At 41.5% G+C, this 16576-nt stretch overlaps 1 pseudogene across 1 annotated transcript; it reads right to left on the bottom strand.

The window, feature by feature from the left end:
• Positions 1-325: 325 nt before the first annotated feature.
• Positions 326-8334, bottom strand: LOC308268659 (ATPase PAAT-like; annotated as a pseudogene). Its single transcript has 2 exons — positions 8212-8334; positions 326-1107 (listed from the first exon to the last, which is right to left on the bottom strand). The product of its transcript is annotated as an ATPase PAAT-like (transcript).
• Positions 8335-16576: the final 8242 nt, after the last annotated feature.

Below are 16576 nucleotides of genomic sequence, written 5' to 3'. Positions count from 1 at the left end.
TTCAAACACACGTATAATATGCAATACAAACAAATGAACTGGATTAGAAATCCTTAAACATTTAAGCAACACAAGGTATACACATAAATCTGCAAGTGAAAAGTATTGTAAACAAAAATAACTTATGATCATATCATGTTAACTCTTAGCATATAGTACTGAATTTACAATAATAAGGAGGGCAGTAAAAATGAAAAATGAACACTGAGGTCACTTTATGTATGACAACAATCCTTCAAAGGGCATTAAATACTTGCTTTTCATAAACATCTTTGGGATTTGGCTTTATTATAAATATCTGCAGTACAATCTATATGCTGAGCACTTATCTTTCTCCGTTAGAAAGTCTTTCTCCAGAGTCATAATGTCTTAGAGGCCTCCCAGCAGACAGGAAGTTAGGATTTTGCAACAAGTCCATTATCAAAGCAATCTTATTATCTATGTGCTCCTGGAGTTTATATATTTGCTGGTCAACAAACTCTGTAAGTTTCTTTTTCATCAGTTCCATATTTTTGGAAAGAATCTTTTCCAAGTCAGAGCAAATAGTCTGTTCTTCCATTGCAACACAGACCAGGCCTTCATGGGGCTTGGAGAGGTTTTCCACTTGGCGTTATGTCCCAGGCGCAGATGGTTAACTTGACTGTATAAACTCTGGGGAAAGGGCAGCAACTCAGAGTTGGGCAGATTTGAATTGCCACTTGCTTCCTTTGGTCAGAAAGAAAATACTGCATTTTTAAGGTCATTTTCAAGAAGGGAACGGTTTTGTGGAACAATTTTACACTTGTCCTGGTTTGTAGCATTTCCTTCACCAGGTGGCCTTGTGCTCTCTTTGATCAATGGAGACCTGCAAATTTTCAGATGTCAATCCAGTTCTAAAGAAAGGCAGGGAGGACGACTTGTCCAAGGCTTCTGAAGGAGGCAACGACTGTAGTGCAATCAAGTGCTTGTATTCGGTCGTTCTCAAAACTGACTGAGGCTGTTCTCCAATGGGGACATAACTCTGCTGCTGACACGTAACCAAAGTTATTTCCTGGAGGTCAATTGCTGACCTCCAGGAAATAACTTTGACCCCATGGACTCCATTATGGTTTGGACCTTGTCAGGGCCCTAGAGCAGAAAATATCAGTGAAGAATTTGCTGAAATGCCGGGTGTGGTGGCGCACGCTTGTAATCCCCACGCTTGGGAGGTGGAGACAGGAGGATCGCGCAGGTTCGAAGCCAGCCACGCTGTCGTAAGAGACCCTGTTTCAAAAATATAAAATAGGTCTGGGAGTGTAGCCCGGAGGTAGAAGGGCTTCCAGGAACCCCAGTACCACAAAAAAAAAAAAGGAATTTGCTGAAATGGGCTTCATGTGTACCACAACTTTAATGATGAGCACACGGTGCTTTTCACCAAAGGACAGCAACTTTATTTTACAAGCATGTGTGGAAGGTTCTCATAGGTGGAAGCTAAAAGAAAATAGGAAAGAAAAGCAACTTTAGATAGATGAAGAGAAACGTCAGTAGGCTAGTGGAAGGGATGGGGGGAGATGAGGGAGGGACAAAGGAAGACATGGTGAAGGCAACAGTTCAAATAATGCGATGTCATATATGAAAGTATCACTGCCAATCTCACTATCATGTACCGGGAGAGAGGAAAGAAGGGAAGCAGGTGGGATCTGAGGAAACACACCAAGTTCTGTGCGCATGTATATTTCTATTATTTTGCACCTCACTATCATGTATAATTACAATGCACTAACAAAAGTATTAAAAAATAAATAAATTTGCTAATAATAATAAATGAGTTAGTGAAGGAGCACAGTTGGAATGGGGCCCCATTGACTGAGTGAGCTTCAGGTGTGGACAGACCACAGAAGATCTATCTTAAGAGGTGATATCAGAACAGAGACCGGCTGAGGTGAGGGATCACAGAGACGGGTATTCCTGACAACAGGAAAAGCAATTGCACAGGTAGGTAGGTACCCTGTATGTCTGAGGAAGCAGCCTGGAGTCATTTGGGATGGACCACCATGAAGAAAGTAGGAGACCAGGTTTCAAGTCAGCCAGACTCATGCAGGGTACACAAGCAGTTTAGGTTTGCTTAGAATGTGATAGAGTAGGTCTTATTTTCCCCTTTTCAGGGTACTCACAAGATTGACTTATCCTGTCCATGAACTCCCTGTCTTTTTCTTTTCTGTGTTACTGTATTTGCCAACTGCAGAGAGAAAGTAAGTATTCAGGGAAAATATTTCATCTGTACTGAACATACAGAGTTTTTCTTGTCATTACTCCTTAAGCAATTCATTATCACAACCGTTTACATAGCATGTGCATCATATTGTCTATTGAATTCACCACATTAATAGTGCTAAGGACAAAAACCACTTGATTATCTCAATAGATGCAGAAAAAGCATTTGACAAAATCCAATACCCTTTCATGAGAAAAATACAGAGGAAATTAGAAATAGAAGGAAACTACCTCAGCATCGTAAAGGCTATATATCATAAACCCAAAACCAACATCATTATGAATGGGAGAATTTCCCTTAAGATCAGAAATAAGACAAGGATGACTAAGGTCACCACTCCTATTCAACACAGTACTCAAAAGTCTAGCCTCAGCAATAAGGCATAAAAAAGGAATCAAAGGAATACAAATAGGGAAAGAATTGAAACTATCTTTGCTGATGACATGATCTTTTACTTAGAAGATCCCAAAAACTCAACCAGAAGACTTCCATAGGTGATTGTTTTAGTAAAGTAGCAGGATATAAAACCAACTTAAAAATTTTGGTATTTCCATACACCAATCTATTGTAAGTAATCTAAGGATTTAAAATATATAGGAGACGCTGGGCGTGGTGTTGCACGCTTGTAATCCCCGAGCTTGGGAGGCGGAGACAGGGGGATCGCGCAGGTTCGAAGCCAGCCTCGCTGTCTTAAGAGACCCTGTTTCCAAAAATAAAAAAAAGTATAAAATAGATCTGGGAGTGTAGCCCAGAGGTAGAAGGGCTTCCAGGAACCCCAGTACTACCAAAGGAAAAAAAAAGTATAAAAATAGGTCTGGGAGTGTAGCCTGGAGGTAGAAGGGTTTCCAGGAACCCCGGTACCACCAATAAATAAATAAATAAATAAATAGGAGTAAGCTAGGTGTGGTGGCACATGCTTGTAATCCCAGCGTTTGGGAGGCTGAGACAAGAGGATCATGGTTCGAAGACAGCCTCAGCTCCTACTTAATGAGGCTCTTTGTAACTCAGTGAAACCCTGTTTCAAAAAATAAAGAATAGCGCCGGGCGTGGTGGCGCACGCTTGTAATCCCCGCGCTTGGGAGGCGGAGACAGGAGTATCGCGCAGGTTCGAAGCCAGCCGCGCTGGCTGGCTTAGGAGACCCTGTTTCCAAAATGAAAATGTAAAAATAGGTCTGGGAGTGTAGCCTGAAGGTAGAAGGGCTTCCAGGAACCCCAGTACCACCAAAAAAAAAAAAAAAAAAGAATAGCTGGCCGTGATGCTGCACATTTGTAATCCCAGTGCTTGGGAGGCTGAGACAGGAGGATCGCACAGGTTTGAAGCCAGCCTCAGCTACTTAGTGAGGCTCTCAGCAACTTAGTGAGACCCTGTTACCAAATAAAGTATAAAATAGGTCTAGGAGTATAGTCCAGAGGTAGAAAAGCCCCTAGGTTCCACCCTCAGTACCACACAAAAAACATAAAGAATAAAAAATAAGGCCGGGGTGTAGCTCAGAGGTAAAATGTCCCTGGGTTCTATCCCCAGTACCACAAAAAATAAAATAAAATATACAGGAGGATGTATGTATGTTCTATACAAATAGTATGGCATTTTATATATGGGACTTGAACATCTATGAATTTCAGTATCTGCGGAGTGGTGGAAGAAATCCCCTATAGAATCTGGGAGACAGCTTTGATTTGTCTCAACCTAGAGTTTCCTGTTTGGATTAAACCATAGCAACTCTTGTATCCATCTGGGTGGAGGAGACCACTTTTGCCAATCAGGTTTTAGTGTTAAATATCAACTAGAAAAACAGATTTGTACACTTCCAAGAACTGTTACACCCTGACACACTTCCTGAGATTATGATGCACAAAGAAACTCTACCCTCTGCTCTGATTTCAGTCGCCCTACACAGGGCGCCCAGGTCATCCAAGCTTGCATGTCCCTGGCCCCAGAGCATGGGAGGGAATGAGATGAAAGAACATATTTATTGCATCAGATACACGGTCAACTCTCTATATCTAACACCACTTCTTGTTTACTGCCTCCTAAACGTTTTTTTTTTTTTTTGGCAGTACTGGAGGTTGAACCCAGGGGTGTTTTACCCCCAAGTTATACCCCAACGCTTTTTATTTTGAAATAGAGTCTCTAGATACCCCCATTCCTGTAGTTCAAACATATTTATATTTCCCCGTGCTGTGGCTGACAGTGGAAGTTCATTCCTTCTTATGGGTACCTGTTATTCCACATCATACACAATGATTTACTTCTGCATTCTACCACTGAGGTTGGCAGTTCCTTATAATGTGCAACATATTCCTGTCCTGTGACCCAGCAAGTCTACACCTCGCTACTTTTCCCCAAGAAAAGTGAATGCAGATGAGCATGCAGAGATCTTATCAGGAATTGCAACCACAAGACACATCAAATTTTAAAGCTGGAACTTGGTATGCCTTAAACTTATGAGTAAGATGGACCTCTCATGCACCAAAAGAGGGGTTTTAGAAGCATACAGTTATTTTGAAATAATCTCTTTGACAGCTTCTGAAATTGTTGGCTGCTGATGGTAGTTTCCTTCTATTTCTATATAAGCTTAACATATGACCCAGTGATCCCACACCCAGGAGCTTGCCCAAGAGAAATTAAAACCTATGAACACACAAGCACTTGAACACAAATGGCCATGACCGTATTATACGTAATAGACAAAAGCTAGAAGCCATCCAAATGTGTACCCGCTGATAAAAGAACAAAATTATTTGGCAATGAAAATAACTAAATATCAATGCATGCTACAGTATGATGAACCTCAAAGTTGTTATGCTCATCCAGTCATGGTGGCGCATGCCTGTTATCCCAGTACTTGGGAGGCTAAGACAGGAGGATAGCAGGTTCAAAGTCAGGCTCAGCAACTTAGCAAGGCCCAGCAACTCAGTGAGACACTGTTTCAAAAAAATAAAAAAATAGCGTTGGAGGCATAGCTCAGAGGTATGATGTCCTTGGGTTCAATCCCCAGAACCACAGAGAAAAATAAAGGAAAGAAAGAAAAAGGGAGGGAGGGAAGGAAGGAAGAAAGGAAGGAAGGAAGGAAGGAAGGAAGGAAGGAAGGAAGGGAAGAAGGAAGGAAATAAATTGTGCTAAAGAAGCAAGAAAACCCTGTCAGTTGTGAAAATTTATTTATAGAAAATGTCCTGAAAGGACAAATTGATAGAGACAAAAAGCAAATCAGTGGTTTTGCAACTAGTGTAGGGAGGTGTAATGTACTGCACATGAGCTTAAGGGAATTTAGGATGCTGGAAATATTTCAAACTAAATTATAGTGATGACCGTTGCTGAAAGTAACTGCATTGCACATTTACAATATGTGTATTGTATGATATGTATGTTATGCCCCAGTAAAGCTATTTTTTGTGTGTGTGGTACTGGGGTTCCTGGAAACCCTTCTACTTCCGGGCTACACTCCCAGTCCTATTTTTATACTTTTTTATTTGGAAACAGGGTGTCTTAAGCCAGTGCGGCTGCCTTTGAACCTGTGAGATCCTCCTATCTCCACCTCCCAAGCATGGGGATTACAAGAGTGAGCCACCACGCCTGGCTGAAATTACCATCTTTTAAATAGCTTTACTGCCGGGCGTGGTGGTGCAGGCTTGTAATCCCCGGGCTTTGGATGCGCAGACAGGAGGATCGCACAGGTTCAAAGCCAGCTGTGCTGGCTTAAGATACCCTGTTTCAAAAAAAAAAAAAAAAAAAAAAAATATATATATATATATATATATATATATATATATATATATATATATATATATATCTGGGAGTGTAGCCTGGAGGTAGAAGGGCTTCCAGGAACCCCAGTACCACCACCACCAAAAAAAAAAAAAAGATGGTAATTTCAGCTTTATTCATGTAACAAAAATGCTGAAAACAGTCCAGATGACTCTCAATAAGAGAATAGATAAAAAATGGTGATACGTCCTTACAATGGGTTATCTTTCAGACAAAAGAAAAAAAAAAGGAATCAGAATCCATGAAAAGCTATGGATGTGTTTCAAAAACAAGATTAGGGAACGAATCCTGTGTACTCTGTTATTCCATTCAGGGAGAATTTTAGAACAGGTTAAACCTAATACATGTTCAGAAAATCGGAACAATCAACCCCCTGAGAAGAAACATGAGAAAGCTCCTTGGGGTGATGGAAACAACCTATTTCCTGAAAGAGATGTGGGCTCCATAGGTGTACACCCTTGTAAAAACTTGCCAATTTTATCTTGAAGATCTATGCATTTCACTCCAAATACATAGGACATAGTACTCTCCTCCAACAGGCTGTGAGAAATATTGAACTTTAAATATTGGTGGGAATGCTGACGTGCTGGGAGAGAGCATATTGGTAACTGCAACTTACTTTGAAATGCATAAAAAAATAAGATGGACTTACTGGTATGTAGAGGGATGGGTAGATGGAAAGCTACATGATAGAGCAGGTAGAGTGAAATGCTAATTGCAGAATCGAGGTGGTGAGTATATGAATGTGCTCATAGAAAATACTTTTAAGGGTTCACTGTGTTCAAATTTTTAAATATATTTTTATTGGTGCCTTGTAATTATATACCATAATGAGGCTCAGAGTGAGAGATAAACATACATGCACACGGCACCTTGTTTTGTTCCATTCTGGATGCCACCCTCTTCCTCTCCCCCTGCACGTGTTAAGATTGGTGTTGGTAATTCTGTACATGTACACAGCACTATTTGAACCTTTTTCTTCATCAAGTCTCACCCCCTTCCACTATTATATTAGAATCTGTCCTCATTTATCTGAAGTCCCTTTTATTTCCTATTTTCTCTCTAATTTCCACATCTGAGAGAAAACATATGACCCTTCACTTTCTGAGACTGGCTAAGTTCACTTAGCATAATATTCTCTGGTTTCACCCATTTTCCGGCAATGACATAATTTTGTTCTTCTTCATGGCTAAATAAAATTTCACTGTTTGTATACCATATTTTCTTTGTCCATTCATTTGTTGACAGACACCTAGATTAAGTCCATAAAATTATGGCTATTGTAAATTGTGCTCTGTAAATATGTGTATATCACTATAGTAGTGTGACTTCAGTTCCTGTGGAAAGATATCAAGGAGTGGTATATCTTGGTCATATGGTGATTACATTCCTGTTTGTTTGTTTGTTGTAGTACTGGGGATTAAAGCCATGGATATTCTACCTCCAATTTGCACTCCCAGACCTATTTTATTTTTATTTTGAGACAGAGTCTCACTAAATTGCTGAGGCTAGCCTGGAACATGTGATCCTCCTATCTCAGTTTCCCAAGTATTGGGATTACGTGCATGCCACACCATGCTCAGCTCCATTTCCATTTTTATAATTCATGGTATCCACACTCTTTTTGGATAATGTCAATACTAATGAAATGGTTTTACAAACACAAGTGAAAATGTATTTGTGAGCGAAGTTCCAGAGGACAGATGAGATGCGTGCTGCCATTACGAGCACAGATCTTGGGGAAATGAAACTCTTTAGGAGATGGATATGGGGAGAGATAAAGAGACAGAGAGAAGAGGAAGGAGGGAGAGACAGAGATTTCAAAGTGTGGATTCCCGGTGCTTCCAGTTACCTCGTTTCCCCTTTCCTTTCTTTCCTTCAGTAATTTTAGTTTTCTTTCTTTCCTTCAGTAACTTCCCCCATGTTTTCCAGCTACACAATCTAGAAGTTTCCATTTTGCTTAAGCTTATTTAAGCTAGGTTTGGATTATATTTGCTTTTGAAAGAAACCTGTCAGAATGTTCGTATCACTTTGAATCTCACTATGATAATTACGTTGCACCAATAAAAGGTATTTTAAAGCCTAAAAAATAATCTGCCAGCTTTACCACCCACATGTAGCCCAAATCTCTTCTCCATTTCCATCCCCAGCACTGTGTGAGCTGCTCTTTCTCTTGCCTGGGTTCTTGCCTGCCCCACACCGGCCTCTGTACCATCTGTCCTCCACAAGGCAGACACAGCAAGCTGAGGCCCATTCCATCCAGAGTGGAATATTTTAACTCTTGCACATTCTGGTAAATCCAGTCAGATTGTAGAGAGAGAAGAGCTTTGGCCATCACAGCTCTGCAGTGAGTCTGCAGATGACCAAAGCGGACATGTATTATAGACAACAACTTGGGCTGTCGGTGCAGAGTTCTGCGGCCTATCATCTTCTTCCAGCCTTAGACAGCAGCACTGTGTCAGGGTGCTTGGCTTCAAGGAACAGGAAACTACAAGGAAAATCAGCTTAAGAAATGCCAGTGCTCATGACGTAAGTGATTCCAAAGGAGACTCAGTACTACATCACTGTCACTGAGAAACAGGGCCCTCAGTCAGATGTGGTGGCACACTCCTGGAACCTCAGTACTTGGGAGACGTAGACGGGAGGATCACTGGTTCAAGACCAGCCTCAACAACCTAGGGAGACTCTAAGAAACTTACCGAGAGGAGATGCTCGGAAAGTGAGTGATATCCTGTTTCTAAACAAAATAATAAGGTTGAGATTCAAAATGATACTAACATACTGGCAGGTTTATTTTAAAAGCACATGGGACCCAAATCTATCTCAAAAAAACTTAAGCCAAATGGGCACTTCTAGGCCATATAACTGGAATACATGAAGGAGGTTACTAAAGGAAAGAAAGATGGAAAACTAGATAACGGGAAGCAAATCTGTCTCTCTCTTCCTCCTCTTCTCTTTGCCTCCCTGTCTCTTCCCATCTCCATCTCCTGCAGGGTGTCATTTCCCCAGGAACTGTGCTCCTGTAGCTGCATGCACCTCATCTCTCCTCCGGCACCTCTCTCACAAATACATTTTCATTTGTGTTTGGGAGACCATTTCATTAATTACCTGCATCATTCAAAAGCATGTGGATCCCATGAATATCTTTCCAAAGTTTCACTATAAAAATGAGAATGAGCCGGGCCTAGTGCTGCACGCTTGTAATCCCCGCGCTTGAGAGGCTGAGACAGGGGAGGATTGCACAGGTTCGAAGCCAGCCTCAGCTGGCTTAAGAGACCCTGTTTCCAAATAAAATATAAAATAGGTCAGGGAGTGCAGCCCGGAGTTAGAAGGGTTCCATCACCAGTGCCACCAAAAAAAAAAAAAAAAATTAGGGCTGGAGGTGTAGCTTGGAGGTAGAAGACTCCTGGGTTCCATCTACAGTATCACCAAAAAAAAAAAAAAAAAAAAAAAAAAGAGAGAGAGAGAGAGAGAATGAGCCAGGCAATGTGATAATGTGATGCATACATGTAATCCCAGGAAGTAGGAGACCGAGACAGGAAGATCATAGGTTCCAGGCCAGCCTCAGAAATTTAGTGAGACTTTGTTTCAAAATAAAAAATAAAATAGGTCTGGGACTGTAGCTCTGAGATAGAATGTCTCTGGCTTCAATTCCTAGTAACACACACACACACACACACACACACACACACACACACAGAGGCCGACTCCTTTTTTATATTTTATATGCTTTTTTTGATACCGGGCTTTCTACCTCTCGGCTATACCCCCAGACTTATTTCTATATTTTATTTGGAAACAGGGTCTCACTAAGTCGCTGAGATCCTCACTAAGCTGCTGAGGCTGGCTTTGAACCTGCGATCCTCCTGTCTCATCCTCCAAGTACTGGGATTAGAAGTGTGTACCACCACTCCCGGCTATTTTATATGCTTCTATTGGTGCTTTTATTGCAGTCTTGCATCATAATGAGGTTCACAATGACAGAAACATACATGCACGCAGCGCCTCGTATGTTTCTCTCCAAACCCCATCCTTCTCCTTCCCCCTCCTCATACATTTTATTGAGATTGATATTGATAACTTTGTATATGTGCATAGCATTATTTGAACTATTTTTTCACCAAGCCTTCTTCCCCTTCCCTTCCTCCTGTAATCTTCTTTTACTATTCTACTGGCATCTCTCCTTATTTCTCTGATGTACCTTTGTATCTCAACTTCTCTCTGGCTTCCACAGATGAGACAAAACATACTGCCCATCACTTCCTGAGACTGACTAATCCCACTCAGCACAGTATTCTCTAGTTCCATCTGTTTTGCCCGCAAATGGCATAACTTTGCTTTTATTTATGGCTAGGTGGAATCCATTGTATGGATCCACCACAGGTTTGTAATCCATGTACCTGCTGACCTCAGTTAGTTCCAAACTTTGGGTATTATGAATTGTGCTGCTGTGAATATGGATATGCTGGTGTCACTATACTATTCTGACTTTATTTCCTTTTTATATCTGTCCTTTTGATTAACTCATAAAATGTACATATTAATGGGGCATCATGTGATGTCTTAATGCATATATATTGTGTCATGTTCACATTAGAGTAAGCACATCCAGCTCCTCATTTACCATTTATTTTTGATGGAAGCATTCAGAACTCTTATAGCTTTTTTAAATATCCAGGACATCAATTCACAATAGCCAAATTATTGACCCAAACTAGGTGTCTATCAACAGATAAATGGATTACAAAATTATGTGATATCCACACAATGTAATTCTACTCAGCCATAAAGAAGAACAAAATTATGTCATTTGTAGAAAAATGGAAGGACCTGGAGAACATTATGTTACGCGAGGCTAGCCAATCACAGAAAGCGAAGGATCATATGTTCTCTCTAATATCAGAAGCTAGGAAATAATTGGGATACCAGAGGGACTCCAGATCATAGAGGAGAAACCTCCGTGGAGCCAGGGAGGTGTTCTAAGGGAAAGGGATGGGGAAGAGTGAGGATCACGAAAGAATGACTACCATTTGCTTTGTGTATATATGTGACAATACCGATATCAATCTCAGTACTCTGTATGGGGAAAGGGGAGAAGGGGAGGAGGGGAAGCGGCTACCACGTGCTGTGTGCGTATGTCACTGTCAACATGATTTACGCTACGATGTGAGACTGTAATGCACCATTAAAAGCATATAAAGTATTTAGTGCATTACTGTTATCTAGAGTCACCCTGCTGTACAGCACCACACCTGAATTTATTTCTCCTCCCCCCTCCTGGACAAATCTTCCTCTGCTGGACTGACCTCAGGTGCCTCTGGATGTGATGTACCAGAGCGGACCCTGCACCATCTACCTATACAGTATTCTCTCCAAAAGTATTTAACTGGAATCTGGCCAAATTAACCAATATATATATATATATATATATATATATATATATATATATATATATATTTGGTTATATATATATTCATATATATATATATATATATATAACCTTTTCTAGATGAAGAAACATGAAACATTATAAGTGTATGCACTGTGTGATCCTTGACTTTATTCTAGATTTATTTTTTAAAAGAAAACAACAGCTATATATTTATTAGTCCTCTTTCAGAGGGGTAACTGGTAAGGATTTTCTCCCAATTTGTAGGCTGTCTCTTGAGACTCTTTGCTGTGCAGAAGTGTGTGTGTGTGTGTGTGTGTGTGTGTGTGTGTGTGTGTGTTACTAGAGACTGAGCTACATTCTACCTCTGAGCTATGCCCCCAGCCCTATTTTATTTTTTATTTTTTATTTTTTATTTTATTTATTTAATTAATTTATTTATTTGGTGGTACTGGGGTTCCTGGAAACCCTTCTATCTCCGGGTTACACTCCCAGACCTATTTTTTTATATTTTTATTTGGAAACAGGGTCTCTTAAGCCAGCGCGGCTGGCTTCAAACCTGCACAATCCATCTGTCTCTACCTTCCAAGTGCAGGGATTACAAGCGTGTGCCACCACGTCTGGCCTTATTTTATTTTTAAACACGGCCTCATTAAGTTGTGGAGGGCCTTGCTAAGTTACAGAAGTTGGCCGCTAACCTGTGATTATTCTCTCTCAGCCACCCTAGTCCTGGGATTAGGCATGTGCCACCATCCCCAGCTTTACAGAAGCGTTTTTAATTTGATGGCATCTCGTTTGTTGATTCTTGATTTTATTTCCTGAGCTTTGGGGGGTTTTATTGAGAATTCTCTTCCTGTTTCTATATGTTGGAGAATTGGTCCTTAATTTTCTTCTGGTAATTGCAAAGTTCCTGATCTAATTTCTAGATCTTTGGTCCATCTTGAGTTGACCTTTGTGCAGGGTGAGAGATAGGGGCCTAATTTCATTGTGCATGTGGTATCCAGTTTTCCCAGTACGATTTGTTGAAATCCTATTTATTTATTTAGGTACTGGGGATTGAACTCAGGGGCCTTCTACCTCTAAGCTACACCTCTACCTTTTAAAATTTATTTTGAAATAGGGTCTGTCTAATTTGTTGAGGGTCTTGTTAAGTTCCTCAGGTTGGTCTCAAACCTGTTATCAGCCTCCCAGATACTGGGATAACAGGCATGTGCCACCATGCTCAGCTAAAAAAGGCTGTCTTTTCTCCAATATATGTTTCGGGCACCTTTGTCAAAAACCAACTCGTTACAAGTGTGAAGATTTGAATCTGTATTTTCTATTATATTCCATTGGCCTGTTCTGTAGTATAATTTGAAATCAGGTATTGGTGTACCTCCAGAATGGTTCTTATCACTCAGAATTACTCTAGCTATGGTCTTTTGTTCTCCCATATGACTTTTAGAACCATTTTTTTTTTCTAGCTCTGTGAATGACATTGGCATTTTGATAGGGATTGCAGTCAATCTGTAGGTTTTAGTAGTATGCCATTTTGACAAAATTTATTCTGCTGACCAATTTCTATTCAGTCAATATCCTCTCACTGTTACCAAACACCTAACATGAAAAACTTAGAGAAAGAAAAGTTTATTTGCTCACAGTTCTGAAGATTTCAGTCCATTATGTATAGCCCATATTAAACCAGCCTCAGCCAGTCAGGATCAGAAAGGCTTGTACATAATCTCAGCCTCAGCCAGGCAGGATCAGAGAGGTTTGTTTGGGGTGGAGCATGTAAACTCAGCCTCAGCCAGTTAGGATCAGAGAGGCTTGTAGGGGTGCAGTATGCTGTACAGCCAAGACTTTGCCGAGACCTACTTCCTCTCGGCATCTGCGTGGAGACCACCCACGCAGCTAATAGGCGGATTCTCAATGCGAGAAATAAGCCCCGAGAGAGGGTGTGGTCTCTGGCCAAAAGTACTCCCCCCCACTTTTAGATATTCTTTCATAACTATTATTCTTTTGGTAATGATTCTTTTAACTCTCCACACGAATTGGTGTAAGATCAGGACTGTGGGAGAAACTGAGTCCGTGGAAAATAAAGTTTCTGGTAATTTGTCTAAGCCTCTAAACATCCTCGGCTTTGTTCAAATGGTAATAAAATCTAGTTAGAATTTAGATGCAGTGGCAGCATTCCAGGCAGTAATTACAAATGCAGAACTCCTTCCTATCTTTGACCTTCATTCTAACCATTACAATAGAGCCAAGGGCTAGAAGGAATCTTGACCTTTGCACCTAGTGATACGCTGCCTGGAGACAGGGCAACACCACCTGGATAAAATAGCTATGTCAGAACAAAGGACAGATAAAATAGATGTGTAAATGTGAAAGAAAGAAAATATGGTGAGAATAAGAAAGCATTTTTGTATGAAGAGGAGCTTATCCTAAGATTGTCCCAAATGGGAAAGAAAGGAATTAGAAAGATTAAAAGCATGTTACAGAAGGATTGTGGTGTGGAAATGGATTATTAAAAGAGGAATAGGCTTCTAATAAGCCTATTGTTTGAGGAAAAGTGCTCAGCTGTTAGAGAAGTACATCTGACAACTAAATCTAAAAACTTCATGTTATTTCTTGGTATTTATCTGCTAAACTGTGTTATGAGCTTGCTTAACCTTTCAGACAGCAGATGGTATTGCAGACAAAGTCCAGCAGACATTCATCGAAATCCTCTAAATCATCATAAATGTACACGGATTTCCCTACGCCAACTACATGTATGAAAGCTGGAATCTCGGACTTCATCCCCCATTCAGCTCAAAGGAGGTTGCTAGATAGAAAAGGACATTGGACTAAGCCCTAGGAATAAAAGTTCCGAAAGGGTTAAAGAAAACTCTTAAAAACTGGATTCTTCAAGTGATTTTGGGTGTGACTTTTGTTCTTCTGGAATTTGCCCACTAAAAGCCTCTGCAGTTGCAAGGCCAAAGGGGCTGACTCAAGCACAAGACCCACCTGTAGGGTCATGGGACTGATTTCAATCACAAAGACCTGTGATGTCACAGGCCTCACTTTTGTCTTGTTCAGGGTTGGTGATTTGCATGTGTATCTCACTATTGTATTTTGGGTGTTTGCACTTTACTTCTAGGGAATCATGGGGAAATGGGGAAATATAAAAAATCTTGTGTCTAGAATAAAGTGTTCAAATGCACAAGAAGCATTGATCCATGTCAGATTCTTTCCAAAAGCGCCGTAAATAGGAACTTAAATTAATTTCCTAGAGGGGAAAGAATCGCTGCAGATAAGTGGCTGCAGTATGGCACCCTATCCACGTCCATCTTTTTCTGAGATCAGTTCGATGGTGAGTGGACTCGCACCCCATTTGGACTGAGCCAAGTCTGCGGCACTGTACCATTGCCAATCCTCAGAGGCAAGACTGCAGCGTGGTGCCCACCACTGCAAGAAAAGTGATTTTTGGAGGGACATCACAGAAGAGATCAGAAAGTAGACTGCTCCTGCCTCACATGCACAGGAATTCTTAACAACAACATACTCTAGGAGAGACCAAGAAGGTGGCGGTGGCCAGTATTCAGGAGCAGCAGATAGATCCAATCAAATCCACCTTGAATTTTTGAAGAAATCTCCCCAAGAGTAGACTGCTCCTGCCCCACATGCTCAGGAGCTCTGGACAACATACTATGTAAGAAAAAGTTTCAGGGGCCGGGATGTAGCTCAGTGGCAAAGCGCCTGCTTTGCAGGTGTGGTGCACTGGGTTCAATCCCCGGTTCTGAAAAAGACAAAAAAAGAACCCCTTAAAAAAATAAGCTAAGAAAAAGTTTCACAGAGACAGACCAAGATGGCAGCAGGGGCAGCTGTCAGTATTTGGGAGAGGCAGACAGATCCAATCCAATCTACCTTTAATTTTTAAAGAAATCTCCCCAAAAGTAGCCTGCTCCTGCTGCACGTGCTCAGGAATTCTAGACAACATACTGTGTAAGAAAAATGTCCGGGGTGAATCAGAGGGAGCCTAGCCCATATGGCCAGGACGGCTCCCTACACCAGGCATCCCAGGAGATCTCAATGCTCATGACTGCCGCCCTCCTCTGCGATGCACTGGGAGCCAGGGTGTGCTTGGAGCAGCGGATCCTTCTCTCCATGGTAAGGCTGTGGGCCTCTGCTTTCAGTGGGAAGATAAAATCCATTGCTGCTAGGGAATTGGGCTCCCAGCTTCTGCAAATGACACATGCTGTTTTCTCCTACTTAAAAAAAATAATGGAGCCAGGCGTGGTGGCGCATGCTTGTAATACCGTGCTTGGGAGGCAGAGACAGGAGGATCACACTGGTTCAAAGCCAGCCGTGCTGGCTTAAGAGACCCTGTTTAAAAAAAAATAGGTCTGGGAGTGTAGCCCGGAGGTAGAAGGATTTCCAGGAACCCCAGTACCGCCAAAAAAATATATATGTATGGAAGGAAAAATGGGAACCTATATAGACATCCTGTCCACAGTGATGGAGTCCAGAGCCTGCTGCCAGGTCTGGAGCCAGCAAGGCCAGGCCTGGAGACTGCTGTGGGGCAAGGCCAGGTCTGGAGCCGGCAAGGCTGGGTCCAGAGCCTGCCGTGCGGCAGGCCTGAGACCGGGGCCTGCTCCACAGCAAAGGGCCAGCGGGTCCCTGTAACCGTGTGGCTAGGAAGCACTAGAAGCTGTGGTGTCTCACCTCATTTCTCAGCAGATTCCCAGATCCAAGTGACCTCTATTTTAAAAAATTGGTTGTGAGTGGATCATCTTGTCAAAGTTACTCACCTTCTGGCTTTCAGTAAGTGGGAATAAGTGTGGAAATTAAAAGAAGGACTTCCAAGGAGGAAAAAAAAAACTGTAATTGATCGGATGTGGAGAAATAGAAGCTCTAACACATTGTTGGTGGGATTGCAAGTTGGTGCAACCACTTTGGAAAACAGTATGGAAGATCCTCAGAAGAAGGAAAACGAACTTACCACATGATCCAGCAAGACCACCTCTGGGTATCGACCAAAAAGAGTGAAAACCAAAACACCAAACTAATGCATGAGCAACCATGTTCATAGCTACACAGTTCACCATTGCCAGACTGTGGAACCAGCCAAGATGTCCTTCAACAGATGAGTAGATTTCAAAACTATGGGATGTGTACACAATGGAATTTTGCCCAGCCATAAGGAAAAACAAAATTATGGCACTTACAG

This window comes from Muscardinus avellanarius (genome assembly GCF_963383645.1).
Source record: "Muscardinus avellanarius genome assembly, chromosome: 10".
Taxonomy (NCBI): Eukaryota; Metazoa; Chordata; class Mammalia; order Rodentia; family Gliridae; genus Muscardinus; species Muscardinus avellanarius.
This window is presented reverse-complemented; position numbering and strand designations above follow the sequence as displayed.